We start from the raw sequence: 14,973 nt of genomic DNA, 5'->3' as shown, positions 1-14,973 counted from the left end.
CCCCCCCCCCCCCTTTGTACATTTTGAACTTTATAGACTGATTAATTCCTCCTATAGTGGTAAACTGCTGTGTATGCTCTCGAGTGTTGGCTTGATTTTCCTTCTGTTCAAAATAATAATAATAATAATGTCTTCCTAAGAAATTAAACCAGCTTAGCACATCTCTGCTTCATAAGCAAGCGGCAAAGAACCTTCAGCCTGAATAATGGGGCAGGGGGAGGGGAGAGGGGCAAGTTGAAAAGATTTCTTTATTTTAAATTAAAGTTAAGGATTAGAAGCATCAGGCTCTCAGGAGTTATTGTGAAAGCCTTTTTAAAAGTCCCAAGTGGATAGGCCATAATCTTCTTTTAAATGGCTAAATTTAGCAGCAGAGCACTCCAGACCTCCACGCATTACAGGGATGTGGGGTTGGGATTTTTCCTTTTCTTGGCTTGAGGTCCAACCTTCCTGCCATGGCCAGGGTTGCCAACTAAATCAGGCACAAGACCAGCGCCCCATCCAACTTGCTTCGAATACCTCTAGGGATGGGACATAAGTCAGGAAAAAAAGGTTGTGGCCACTCTGTTCCGAGGTTCATTTCTCCAGCTGGGAAGAACCATTGCTAACATCAACAGCCCAGACCAAAGCCTCTGTTTGTTGTGGTTTACTCTATACCTATTTATCCTTCTCTCTTCCCAAGGGTCATTCATTTCACTGGGAGAAGCCCTGTGCAGAAAATCTGGCTTAGGTTTTATTCTCTACCTTGAGGTTCAAGCTCCACAACCATGTTTAAAAAACAAAGAATTTGACTGAGTTCACAGCTCCTTCAGATGATAAATGTTTCCAGATTTGCAGTAGTTATTCATGCAAGGACTATATTACATGTAAATCGATACCATAAAGAACAATTGGCTAAATATATAAATACTGTGTTTAGGCTTCAGTGATGCTAGCAAAGCGGGGTTCTTGTGTCTCCATGCCCACTGGCCATGTCCTTTAGTGCCACATCTCCATGTTTCCTGAACCACCTACACGGACAGTGACCTCACTACCACCCTGCACAGCTTGTGCTGATGCCTGACTTCTCTCTGGGAGAAGGAATTGCTCTAATACCCAATGTGAAAGAGATGCCAGCCTCCTGCACAGGAGACATAAAAGGGTTCTGAATTCTTACTGCTGGCACCAAAACACACTTCAGTGAATCCATTCTGGTTCAGAAGACAGAACTTAGTGCTGCCAAAATCTGCGCCACCCACTGCATCCCATGGGTGCTGTCGGGACATGGGGTGATGGAAACAGGCAGAAATTAGGAGGGTTTGGGGGTTGCTTGCACTGTGTTTTTGAGTTTCTTGTTCTGTGGGGGTGAAGGGATGAGAGGGCACTGTCCTAACCCTGTGCTGGGTCCCCAAGCATTCACCATGAGGCCACTGCTCCTCTGGAATGGGCACCCTACTTGCCACAAAAGCAGCAAAATCCAATGGCAAACTGAGCAAAAACATGGCCGAAATGAGCTCTCCTGTGCTATTTCACCAACACCACGTCAGGACAGGCATGAGAGCAAGACCCCTGGGTTACTGCCAAAGAGAGACATCTCTGCCTGCAACTACATAACTCAGAATAAAAAGACAAAGCTGGAACACGGCACAATTAATGCAGGGAGCATCGATTTCTGCCCAGCACCAAGCTGGCTCATTAATTCCAGGTGCTCCTACAAGCCAATTCAAGCACAGGCTGCTCTGCAATGAGAGACCAGCATGAGAAGATTGAAGGGCAAAATTCCTGCCTACAACCATCACCCAGCAATGGGACACAGGGGGATCTGGAGAGGATTTTCAGAGCTCCCCACTCAGCTTTCCCATCCACTGCAGGCATCCCAGCTGGCAGGGCAGCATCCTCCTGCCTTAATGAATGCCAAAGCTGGTTTGCACTTGATAGAGCCTGACAAGAGCAACAATCACAGATTAGGAAGAAAACTTCTTGCTTTTCAACAAAGGTTAATAAACAGTGACAGCATTAAGTCTATTCTGATTAACTATGCTGAAAGATATTATTGCCGTTTGTAACATGGAATCATTATTGGATTAAGCACAGTGTATAAAAATGAAATGTGAGGTTTAATCTCCAGTGCAGGAACACTGCGCTCTGATGCAGACTGTGCAGCCCTCAAAGCTTCCTTGTATTAAATGTTGTAACTCCCTCTGCCCAGAGATAGCATCTTGCACACACTTCCTTCCCAGCTTTTGGGGTTTTGCTTTCCTTGGTTGGAAAAATCACCACAATTTGCCTTGAGAAGCAGCTACAAAGCGAGTCATATGTGCTGGCCAAAGCCAAGAGCAGTCCCTTGTTTTTTCCCTATGCAGCACTTCCAGCACTGGAATGGGTAGGTGGATAGAAGAGGACGGATGGATGGATGGATGGATGGATGGATGGATGGATGGATGGATGGATGGATGGATGGATGGATGAATAAGGCTGTGTGTCTGCTGCACCTCTGGTGTCCCATGCGGGACTGATGGACAGGAACATGACACCATAGTGCCATCACTTCTGGGGCACATTCCATACCTTTAGAGTATGCCTTTAGAAAAGGCTTTTCTGAAGATGTTCTCACCTGAAATATCAGGAAACCAAATCTGAGCATCTCCCAAAAGAAAATCACTCTGTTTCTTTTCTAGTTTAGGATTAAACCGTGTTCATCATTTGTACCAGTGTTAATACACCTACATTATTTCATTCCACAGCACTAGGACTAGTTCCTAACATGACATGAAAGCTTAACACTTCCATTATTGCATATTTTCTTATTTTTAAAATCTTCAAGAGCAGCTGCTACCCAGCCTGAATTGAAACTCCTTATCTCCTTTTTTGGATCAAAGAAATGACTGTGGAAATGGAACTGGTGTGACACCTCAACCAAAGCCTGCGCTGCTCGTGCTGTCAGGGAAGTGTCTGACACTTGTGTTAAAGCATGAGACTATTTCATTACAGCCTCAGCCGGAGACACTTGGATGACAGGAGATGCTTGGATCAATCAGCACCCAGAAGCAGCCTCCCATTATGATTAAAAACATTAAATAATAAGCTGGTTTTGGATGGAGCTTCCAGCAGGGCTACAGAGCGTTGTAGGTGCAGATGTGCAATGAATCAGAGTAGTAATGAGAGATGGCACATAGGTAAAAGCCAGGAAAACAGAATTTGGAAGGCTTGGGGAAGGCCGAGAGGATGAGGAGCCACTCATGGAGTGAGAAGGAGGTTGGCAAAGCCCCAGGGGAGACCTGGGAAGTAGCAAAGGAGCCTGCAGCAAGTTGGCTCATGTCACGAGAAGCTCAGCACACACATATAACACTTCTTCACTTGGAGTGAACACGAATTATTTGCAAAATTGGGTTGGAAGGGAAGATCTCAGGTGCCATCAGCTCCATCTCCCACCTATGAGACCATGTAAGAGCCTTGGTGGTCAGAGATGGGATGGAAATATAAGACCAGAAATGGTGATGTGGAACAGGGAATAGGGACATGGGACCTGGAATACCCAGAGGCAGTGCCACTGTCCCCATCAATTGCTGTCCCACCGAGCTATACCAAATGTGAGGAGCTCAATACATTCAGGACATGGAATCTTCTCAATGGATGTGTTCATCCATGGGGAACCAAACCTGGATGCAGATACCACACAAGGAAGTAATGAGGAGAAGCCTGCCTGATTCCAGCTGTGCAGGAAGAACCTTGCAGGACAACGTCCCCATGTCACTGCTGCCACCACAATGCCACCAGGGCCACCAACCCCAAACTGACTGCAAGTTACACACTGAGCAAACACTGTCCGTTTAATTGGCTAATTGCACATTGCCTTCCAGCACGCTCATTGCTGATTTTCCCCAACTCTTTGGCTCACACCCAGGACCAGCAACATGTATTCCTCAAGCTCAGCCATGCAGAACTTAGGCAAGGAGGGAGCAGGAAGCAGCCCGGCGCATCGATCTCCCTGCGCTAACATCGTATTGCTCAGCTTCACATAGCCAGCGTTCACGAATCCTTTGGCCACAGGGTTATAAAGCATTCTCTAAAACATGAGAAAAAGATTAAGCCTGCTTATAGTTAATAATATACTGTACACTGTCTGTCAAGCTGGCTGTTTGCTATTGAGAGCCTACTATTAGACACTTATTTAAAAGGCCTTTCAAGGCTTCTGAAGAAAGTGCAGTTATGCTTTTTTATTTATTTATTTTTTTCTCTGGCAAGAACCGCCGTAGATAAACATCAATTCGCTCCTGCGGATCACAGTCGCAGTAAATAAATTTTTCAGGAAGCTAAGTTCCATACAAAGGCTTCGCAAAGCTCCCATTTCACACAACATCAATGTTTGGCCTCTGAGAAATAAAAGCTCTAAGGTTGCTTTATCCGGAGCTAAATTATCAATTGTAGCTGCTTAAAAAATAAAATAAAATAAAATAGGGCACTGCAATGAGAAACCAGCGCATACGATGGGGAGCAAACAACGTCGCTTCTAAGCAGCTCAGAGATAAAATGGGGAAAGGTGGTGATTTTGCTGCAAATTGCTCTCGTGCTTCTGCAAAGGAATCTGCAGCCCCAAACTTTTCAGTGCTGCGTGCCACAGCCGTGCAGCGGGAGGCACTCAGCGCACTGCGGGTGCATGCAGCAGGCAGCTCGCACTGTGCTCCTTAATGGCTTCTTCAAGTAGTGGGTTGGGATTATCCACTATAAAAGTATTTGTTACCAAAAAAACCTCCACGTCAGCTGTAACAGCAGAGCAGCTCCACGGGAAGGCATGAGGCAGGAGCACAGCATCTCTCACCCTGCTCTGCATCCCACGTCTTGTGTTCTATCCTGCATCCCATCCCGCATCCCATCCTGCATCCCATCCCATATCTCACAGTGGGATGCAGCTGTGCCACACGTGCCCCATACCATCACAGAGACTCAGCACTGTTGGAGCCAACATAGTGCTAGGACTCAGGCTGCTCCATCTGCTCTGTACTGGAGGGATGCTGGGCTCTGTTATTGTTTAATTATCAGCTGAACGCAAAGGAAAAATACAGCAACCCCTTTAGATTGAGGTTACGTATGGTGGGGGGAAGGGATAGAGAAGGAAAAGATGACTTCTGCCAAATTGCAACCTCAAATATCTCAAACCGTAGGAGCCTCATACCTGGAAGAATGCCTTAAAAATCCCAGGAGCAGGAGATCCGATGACACGCTGCTCCCAGTGACTCCATCCCAAATTAGCGCAGCCTCTGCCTGCTGCCTGTGGCTTGGGGCTGGCCTGGCCACAGGTTCACAGACCTGAATTCACCCGTTATTCCCTTAAATCCCAACTGAAGGGGCAAGGAGACATTTCTGACCTCATTGCTTCCCTTCCCAGGAGGACCCCAGCATTGCACTGTGGGAGTGACCCCTGGCCAAGCAGTGCCCAAAGCCAGGCACTGATCTACGGTTTGTTCACTTCCTCTGCCATGGAACACAACAGCAATTTGGAGAGTTAATGAGTTACCAGAGGAGCCGATGCCTCCCTTGGGCATCAACCCAGGGCCGTCCCCATTACCTGACACATGGGATCACCTCTGAGCCTTTGAGCACCAGCCCTGAGAAACAGAACCCAGCACTGCTGATCCCATAGTCTTTCTTAAAGTACTGGTTTCAATCTAAAAGAGGGGAGATTTAGACTCGATATAAGTTTCTTACATTAAGAGCAGTGAGGCACTGCACAGGGTGCCCAGAGAGGTGGAGGTGCCCCATCCCTGCAGGCACCCACAGTCAGGGCACGGGGCTGTGAGCACTGATGGAGCTGTGGGTGTCCCTGAGCACTGCAGGCAGTGGGAACAGGTGGCCTTTGGGGGTCCCTTCTGACTCAAATGGTTTCATAACTCTATAATTTTCCTTTAAATCCTCTTCAGAAAATAACCAGTGGATGCTTAACAGATGAGCACGTTCTCCATCACTAAAATAAACTTAATTTGAAAGTCACAACCTTGTGACACCCATTGCTCTCTCGAAAATAAAACCGCCAGGGATGATGCGAAATGCATATTTAACCTCCTGACGTTGCTCATGTTTTTAGCAGATGCCCATCCATCACCTGTCTCATTGGCACCAGGATGGGACCTGAGGCCCCAGTGCCCAAGAGGCAACTCTTGCAAGCAAGAAAAGCAAAAAAAAAAGAAAAGCAAAAGAAGTGCTGCCACAAGCCCCCACAGAACTGTGATCTTAATTGATCCTTGGCAAGAGGGAAAATATTTATTTAGGTGAAGGAGACTGCCAGAAGGCATGCGTTTTAAAAGTAAAATTGCAGAGCACCCAGGGCAAACCATGCAAATTACCACTAGAGCCAACTTATCTGCATCAATACCTGCCAGCAACAGGGCTTCACGAGCGATCCATCAGCGCCCGCCCAACAACTGCAAAGCAATCTTTAATCCGGTGACGCCGTTTGCAAAGTTCTATTTATGAGACTTTTACCCTTTCTGTTATTAAAAAAGAGTGAGGGAAGGAAGGAGGTGGAAGCTGGATTTTCATGGAGTCCCACTATGCCAGTTGTTAGTGATTGCTTCAGGCCGAAATTCTGACACACCAGCTCCTACTTATGGGAGAATTTATTTTACGCGTGCTTTTACAAGAAGAAATGTGTGTAGGCATTAGGATGTGATGCAGCACATTGGGTTTGGGATGCCTTTTGTGCCTTGAGCACTAAAAAATAAAAGACAAAAACATCATCCCCACTCGGAAATTAACCTGGAGTGGGAATTCAGCTCTTTTAGAATTAAAGATAATGATGAAATTGGCCAAATTACTCACAATGAAGCTTTGCTCACATGCAGGTTTTTGGCTGGAGACCTTCCTACTTTGGGTCACCACCAGCCCATGGGAAACCCATTGGTAAGGAAATGCTCTTCCATCAATAACAACAGATTGCTAAATCCAGGTATCCCTTAAGCACCTATGGATTTACAGAGGTGAGGGGCTGGATCTGGCACCCACTGCAATACTGTGGAACCACGAGCAATTTATCCTGGGGGAAATGGGGCCAAGGGGCCAAGGATTTGCGTATGGATAAAAACAAACAATCCTGTAAATAAAGAGCACCTCCACTCTGTCTCCACAATGCTACTCTTATTGAGTGAGTCAGATGTTCTGCTGATTAAAAATTGATCCATTTCAAAATCTAATCAACAGAATAGGATTCTTTCATATGTTATCAAGGCAGCTGCTGACAACAAAAACCAAACCTGTTATTAACCCATGAACCCCAATGACCTGAACCTGGCTGGGCTCTGGAACCATAAATTATTCAGTAGTCCAAGAGCAATCCCGTAAGCCTGATGAATTTATGCCCTGACTGGAGCCTTTGTGGGTTAAAGCCAATATCCCACCCCATGGGTCTCTGGGGATGTGGTTCACGACATGCTGCCATTCTGTGTCATGCCTGTGAATACATTACCAGCGTCTGCTTGGCTTCACCTCTCAAATGTCTGCTTCTTTGCTTTTTTTTTTTTTTGGGGGGGGGGGGGTGAGGGGATGGTATAAAATGACTTTTGGGGTCTGCATGGAACTGGAGGTGCTGGAAGGGTCTTACAGCAGCACTACGCAGGGCTGCAAGCCCAAGCACTGCAGAGGTGTACACACGGTTGGCACAACTCTTTGCATTTAAGCTGAATTTCAAGAAATAACGAAGACATTTTGCAGCCCTCCTCTGCTTTTCTGTCTGGCAGTACCTCTTGCCTGCCTGCACACCTCCTGTGATGCTTCCTGGAGCAAAGACCCCTCCTGCATCACTGCTGCATGTTTTGTTTTCCACTCCTACACCACCAAGGTCCCAACCCTTGGCTTTAACCAGACAGGAAAAAGTCGGCGCCGCGTAAACCAAGCTGGAAGACGGCAATTCTTCCCTTAAATACTAATATATTTATAAGTTCAATGGTTCTTTGACCTCTCCTTAAAGCCCAAATAACCCTGGGGAGGCCCCTCGGGGCTGCCACTATCGATCCTGTCTGGCAGCCATCTCATGGCCAGCATCACCCAGAGCTGCCCTGTGCCTCGGGCAGGACATGGAACCCATCCTGCCCCAGGGGAAATTCCAAGTCCCACAAGAAAACCCCAGATCCTGTGTTTCCATGACCCAGAATCATTAAGGTTGGAAAAGAGCACCAACAACACTAAGTCCAATCCCAACCCACCATGCTCTCTCACCACGTCCCCAAGTGCCACATCCACATGGTTCTTGAACACCTCCAGACCTGCTGGATGCGGGTGTTCCAATCTCACCTCAATAGGAGATGCTACAAAGCTGAATTTGCAACTCTGCAGCCCCCAGTTGTGTTGTCCCTCCACTGCCATCCCCAATATCATTTCCCTGTATCGGGGCAGGCAGATCAGCTCCCTCCTCACTACCCCATAATCACACTTGTACGAAGCTGTTGCCATACATAACGAAAAGAGAAAGCATCCTTGGAGAGCCCAACAATCAGACAATTTTTAAGATCATGGAGCATTAAACCATTCCCAGTAGGGTTTACTAATCAAACAGCCAAATCCTTCATAACCAACCAATCCCTACAGAGCAATTAAATCCTTCCCCTTTAAAACACTTGGCACACTGTCTGGGGACAAAAAGAAAAATTTGCAAAATTCATTTGATAAATTAACCAGGGAAAAGAAAGAAGTGAATCAAGCTTTGTTCTTTTCATTTTTTTTAATTATGGAATTCACAATGCCTGAATAATGTTTAATAAGAACTATGAAAATTCCTAACAGTATTACAACACAACACAAAAGAATTAACCTGGTTACCGTGAAAAATTGCATATTTAATTAAGAACAGAGAGTTCAAAACTATCCAGAGATTTCAAAAGTACTGTTGCCTAAGGGGCTAAATTACACGCTCGCAGTGCTGCTAACAGGGCTGGAGCGCGCAATCATTACCCAAGTGTCCCCATTAAGTGACAATGGGCAGATGACATCAAATTCATTTCAAAAGCAACAGGAACTGAAGCATTCACTTGGGTAGTGGAAGGGAAAGCGACTATCCTGCTGGTATAAACCAGACCCCTTGTTGATAAAGGCAATAATTAAAGAATAATGTTAATTAGCTGCTTCTATTTGAAGGAGTGCTGCGGTAGCAGGAGGCACGGCGGCCCCAGCTCCAATGCTTCTGCAGCGCGTGCCATGCTCACGTGGTGCGGAATGGCATGTGGCTCTTGGACAGACACAGCACTTTTGGGTCAGAAAGTGATGTTTTGGTGAACTCGAGGCCCTTAGAGAGATGGCAGAGCCACGGGGGCTGTGGGCGGATGGTTGCCAAGAGCATTCTTCTGCAGGGCACCTGCATCCTGGCTCTACCAGCATCCGTGCCAACAGTGAATGATCCAATGGGGATCTATGCAATGTTCTCTCCTCAAACCCTACCTGGCCAACATGCTTCACGATGGGTTTTAGCAATGTTTTTTTTCTTCCAACCCTGCAGAAAGTTCCCAGTTTTTAGTCTCCATGGCAGGAATGTCCCCAGCTTGCCCCCATCCGCCTCCATCTATTCGCTAGCCAAGAAGCCAGGAGACAAACAGGGTAATGATTACCCAGCTCCCAGGGATGAAGCAATGTTTGCAAACCACTCCGTGATTAATAACGAAGAAATGCTCTCTGCAGCACTAACACACAGTCAGGTTGTGGTGCTCCCCAGACCTCGCTGAGCAGAGCAGCGGTGCTTACACTGCACATCACCAGCACCAGGTAATGCTTCACGATATTCTCCTGACAGAGGAAAACAAAGGAAGCCTGAGGTCCTGACTTCAGTATACAACTACACCAGTGTTACCCAAGGCAACCGCAGCACACTTGGAGCAGCTGACGCACAGCGCAGCTCCCAGCGGAGCCGTATTTACATGGGGTTCCAATGGGTTATTTACTTTTTTAGAAACCCGTGTTGCAGAAGAAGTCACCAGCATGCTCACACCGACCAATTAATATGAGAACAGCCATGTGTTAGCAGCAAGTCACCGAAACTACAGCTCCATCAATACTCCAGGGTCCTGTTGGAGCTTTGGGGAAATCATTAAATGTTGCTCCGAAGTAGTAACAAAAATAATAATTACACAGTGAGGCCATATTAAAAAGCTCTGGAAAAAGTCCTCACTGTGTGAGTCTGTGTCAGCACTCATGCGCATGGTACTGGGATACTCAGCTTCAAATCCATCGTGCCTATGCATCTTCCCTATATGGTTGTGTTCCCATTGCATGACCCCAAAATTTCAGTTCTCTGCCCATGAGCAGAGAAACTGAGGCACAAGGGTGCAGGGTGGCAATGGAACACGGCACATTGTTGCCAACAGGGCTTGGTTCCTTCCGCTTTGGTTTTGCTGTTGTAGCAAAATTTGCTGGGAACTGCAAAAAAAAAGGCGATTAAAGAGCACTCAGTGGTGGATGCTAACACGAGCACAAGGAATTGTTACAGAAGGGAAAAACTTTTTAATAAAGTCTGCAAGTATATATTCCTCCTTTATCAACCTCAAGATTTATTGACCTGAGAAGCCATATTGACTGAATAAATCTTGATAATGACCCCAGCAGAAGTCAATACCTGCTTATTATCTCCCAAGTTGGGGAATTACATCTTTCTATAATAGGAGCAGGATGGTACAAAATGTTCCGACCACCTTCCCCGAAGCCTTTTGGGGGGATGGATGAGCTCAGTGTAACTGTTCCAGGTAGAGGCAGTTTGCAGAGTGCTGCCCATTGCTCTCCACCTCAAGGAAAGCAACATTTGCCCATAACACTGTATTGTGCTGAACCCGAATGAGTTTCATTCAGAGCAAGGAGCAGGATGCTCCCATTGGTTGGGTTGTCTCATGGTGATGCGCTAAAATTCAAGAGCAATGGGACTGGCACATGGGGCAACACTGTGATCCCAGGAACGCTACTTTTCTCTTGCTGGCAAAAAACAGGAGGGGGGGGGGAGCATAGAATGTGCTGACCCCAAAGCCACAAGCTCCCTTCCCAGCCGAGCCACGGCTTCTGCATTCAGCGCTGCTGTTTCTCTTGCCAACCGCTAAGTTTACGTTCAGCAGAGAAAACAGGAGCAGTGGGACCGGAGCACACAACAATTATGCCTGCATTTTTATTTGAAGTCTCTGCAGACAGCAAGAAAAATTAACTGAAGGGAGCAGCTCCTGTGCCAACATATGGAGGGAGATGAATAGCTGGTTCTCCATGCTCCGCTGAGGTTATCTAGTTAAGCAAGCACCTCCTAAAGGACTTGCGGGCTGGGAGCGTGCTGTTTGCTTAATCTGGTCATAAATAATAATTCGGATCGCTGAGCACTTTAACATTCAGCTCCACCTGCACGTGGGCTCAGAGCTGCAACACCCACCCGGCAGCCCCACATGTTGGGGGCATGGCAAACCTCAAAGCTTTCCTGGGCATCCCCATGGCCTCCATAAGCAGCCAGGAGGTCGCAGGGCTGCAAACCTTTGCTCCCATCTCATGGGATCAAATTATATTTTCATCTCCGTCCCTATTTGCCTCTTGGTCACAATCTCTTTTTTTTTTTAATTCCCCCCGCTGAGGCCACAGAGACAATCCACTAAACTGGATCAGGAGGCCAGCGCATATATCTCTAATGGGCTGCAGCACGCACACAATTAATTAATGGATTTATTAATTAGGGAAGAAGTCACTCTTCGAGCTGGAATTGGGGTCACCAGTTTCTAAAGTGAGAGCTGCAGAGCTAAAGATAAACTCTCATTTTCTGCAGCTCTCTTCTTGTCTGGCAGCATCTCAATTATTCAGCCACAGGAAAAAACCCACATTACACTTCGGGAACTTCAGGGTCTGACTTTCAGCCCATCATAAAACCAAGCAGTGGGTATTGCAGAATGGAATTACAGTGACATCCAGACCACAGAACCTCCAACCTCCAAGGTTTCCACAGGCTGCACTGAGCTCCAGCTGCCCGCTGGCAATGGTGGGGGCATTCCAGTGCACTAGCACAGCTGCACAGGGAGGTGGTGGAGTGACTGGCCCTGGAGGTGTTCAGGAAACACAGGGATATGGCACTGAGGGACATGGTTAGTGGGCATGGGGTGATGGGTTGGGGTTGGACTTGGTGGTCTTTGATGTCTTTTCCAAACTTAATGAATCTATGATTTAGTTGAGGCTTCGTGGCAATGGGAGGGACAGAACCGCTGGTTACTGTAGACCTTAATCAATATGAAAACAGGGAAAGAAACACCACCACCATCCCTACAGATATGTGGCTACAAAGCACAGCTGCAATATTAGACAGCAGAGAATCCACATGAAAGACAGCCATTTATAAATCCCCTGCTCACTGGAAGCACATCCAGAGTACACACCTCTTAGACACCACATAACCCAGCCAAAAGATAGACATCTGCAGAGAACCTTTGCCACTTCTACTGCTCCAACATTTGCATTCATCTCCCCAACACCACCCATGTCCCACCTGGACTCTTGGGTAGAAGCTGGAGCCACTAGAAGCCCAAAACACATTCACAACCCAGTAATGGTGCAGGGTGGCCCTGAGGGCTCCCAGACCGCCCAGGAGAAGTACCAACACTTATAGGGGACAGGCAGCATTGTCTCTGTTCCCACCATGGAACTCCACAACACATTCAATGCAGTTGACCAACGTCACAACCGTAGGGTGGTAGGGAAGAGTGAGGCTCCTGGACTCTACAATCCTAGTAGGTCCCTTCCAACACAGGATATTCTATGGTTCTATGATTTCCCAGCTCATCTTCAGAGCCCCAAATTACATTAGGATGAGGTGGGGAAGCCCCCCAAAGCCTCTCTCACTGGGGAGACTGTGCTGGGGGCTGTTCCACAACAGCACTGCGAGTTTCCTCGTCCAGGCTGCAGGAATTAAGCTTCAACCAAGAGGACTGATAGCTTATTTACTGCTGTCATCTATATAAAGAAGAATTTTGACACATTGTTAAATGATAGCACATTTAGATAAGTCAAGCTGTCATATCATTTAATGGATGTCTAAACTCCCTCTGTAGCTGATATGTAAAATTTATGCACTTCAGAATATCATAAGGTTATAATATTTTAATCACATCCACATTCTTTTCACCCCCATCCCCAAACTCTGCAAACACAACGTCGGGTGCCCAACTTTCTGCCCGAGTCTGCATGGGGTCAGCATCCTTGTATTGGGGAACACAGCCCCAGTGCTAATCTACATAATGCAATGTGGAGCCGCTGATAAAAGATGGTTCAAATCAGTCCCTCTCCCCTCACTCGTGTAATTTTTTAGCCCAAATCAGCAGCTTGCAACTCTTCCTGTTTTTTGCTGCTTTAGCACGGAATGAGTGAGAGCAGAACGGCACCGGGAACAGTGCATGTAATCCATACAGCCCTAAACCCAACGTCGTAAAGCAGAAGCAAATTAAAGCACAGCGCAAAATAAAGGTATGAATCCCGTTATGACTATTATACACAAGAAAGCTGTAAAAAAATACTGCATTAGTAATGTACACAATAAAACAATCTCATAACCCAGTGAAATATGCCAGGTATTATCTTTGATAGAATTTTATCTCTTCTCATTTCCGAGCCTATTTGCTGTAAAAGGGCTCGATGCTGCTTCGATCAAAGTGCCGCCGCGCAGCACATTATCTGCGTGTTTTACATATGCCCACCATTCATCAGGGCTGCTCAAACTCCGCCGTTCCCAGCAAGCCTTAGGCCAGCTCAGCCCCACGCATTAAAGCCCAAGAAATAAAGACAACGGAAAGAAAAAAGCTCTCAGAAAGAAGAATAAATGGATTGTTTCCATTCTTTCTTTCTTTTTTTTTTTTTTTTCTTTTCTTTTTTTTTAATAGAGGGCACCAGGCCAAGCTGGCACAAGGTCACCTTTCCCACTGTGATCCCGCAGCGCTGCTGCCTGCCCACAACTCCGTGCCACCACCGCTCCCCAGTGCCACCATTACCCAATGCCATCGCTCCCCACGGCCACTCGTCCCCATGGCCATTGCTCCCAGGGGGGGCTGCCAGCCATCTACCCTCCACCCTGCATTAAAGTCACTGCCAACATTTACTATTAAATCAAGGTTCTGAACGCACCCAGGAAAAGTCATTAGCGTGATGCACCCGGGAATGCTTTTGTATCCTGAGCGCTCATCCCCCTAATCCCCTTCTGACCACAATGCCATAAATGAGCAGAGGTGGCTGTGCTACCTGCGGTACTTTTGTGGCCGGTGATCGAGGCTGTAGTGCATAATCTGTTTAAAAGCCAAAATGTATTAAATGCTGGAACTGTTGATACAGCACTGAAGCCTTACAAAACCACATTTAAATTTGTTGAGTCCCCCATGAAACACGCCGCGTTTTCAACTCCGTGATCTCCAGGAGGGATAAACCCTTTTAATATCCATGTAAATGAGCATTTCGGCTTTTGTGGTGGTTCCAGGTTGGGTTTCATCCCATTTACGAGGCGTTTGCGAAGCCATTGTGTCGCTGCCCGGCTCCCAACGAGCTGCGTGCCCGTGGAAGTCGCACGTTGTCAACACCACCGGTTTGTTCCCAGGTCATCAATGTTAACAAAGGACTCACCGTTAATTTCACAGCCCGATGGGGACGGTACGGGTGACCCGAGCGGGACCACAAAGGAGCTCTCTGTTGGCGCCGTATCCATCACAAGGTGACAACCGGAGCTCCGAAAGAGCTCTCAGGACCGACTCAGCCTCCCATTGCCAATTGGGTTCAGCGACATGCGGGGCTGCAAATGTGCGCGCTCCGAGCCTCCCGACCCCAATAACAATGGGAGCGCAGGAGGGCTCCAGCCAACCCCGAGCGCATCGCATCTTCCTCCCGCTCCGTTCCCTCTCTCCATCCCCACTACCACCGCCGCCGCATCGCTCCCCGACTATCGGCAATGACAATTACCGGGTGAACACCGGCACTGCGCGGGGGTCGGGGAGAGGATCCCCCAAACTTAACGACGGGGCGGGCAGCGAA

At 47.3% G+C, this 14,973-nt stretch overlaps 1 protein-coding gene and 1 long non-coding RNA gene across 10 annotated transcripts in view; both read right to left on the bottom strand.

Annotated features, from left to right (window-relative positions):
- LOC116654106 overlaps positions 1 to 5,481 on the bottom strand; it is an 8,767-nt gene extending 3,286 nt beyond the window's left edge. The window contains exons 1-2 of one of the 2 annotated variants that reach the window (XR_004309020.1): positions 5,150 to 5,481; positions 3,786 to 4,042 (exon numbers count right to left, since the gene is read on the bottom strand). This is a non-coding gene — a long non-coding RNA (uncharacterized LOC116654106). Of the gene's footprint in view, positions 1 to 3,785; positions 4,043 to 5,149 lie in introns of those variants that run through there. The other variant, XR_004309019.1, reaches the window with a different exon arrangement.
- CUX2 (cut like homeobox 2) overlaps positions 1 to 14,973 on the bottom strand; it is a 52,650-nt gene that overhangs the window by 37,299 nt on the left and 378 nt on the right. The window contains exon 1 of one of the 8 annotated variants that reach the window (XM_032447837.1): positions 14,569 to 14,804. The exons of 6 other annotated variants lie outside the window; for them this stretch is intronic. The gene's annotated coding sequence lies outside the window, so the exon portion shown is untranslated. Of the gene's footprint in view, positions 1 to 14,568; positions 14,805 to 14,973 lie in introns of those variants that run through there. One more of the 8 variants, XM_015878405.2, reaches the window with a different exon arrangement.

Source organism: Coturnix japonica, chromosome 15, assembly GCF_001577835.2.
Source record: "Coturnix japonica isolate 7356 chromosome 15, Coturnix japonica 2.1, whole genome shotgun sequence".
Taxonomy (NCBI): domain Eukaryota; kingdom Metazoa; phylum Chordata; class Aves; order Galliformes; family Phasianidae; genus Coturnix; species Coturnix japonica.
The sequence above is the reverse complement of the archived record's forward strand: the minus strand, read 5'-3'. Positions and strand labels throughout refer to the sequence as shown.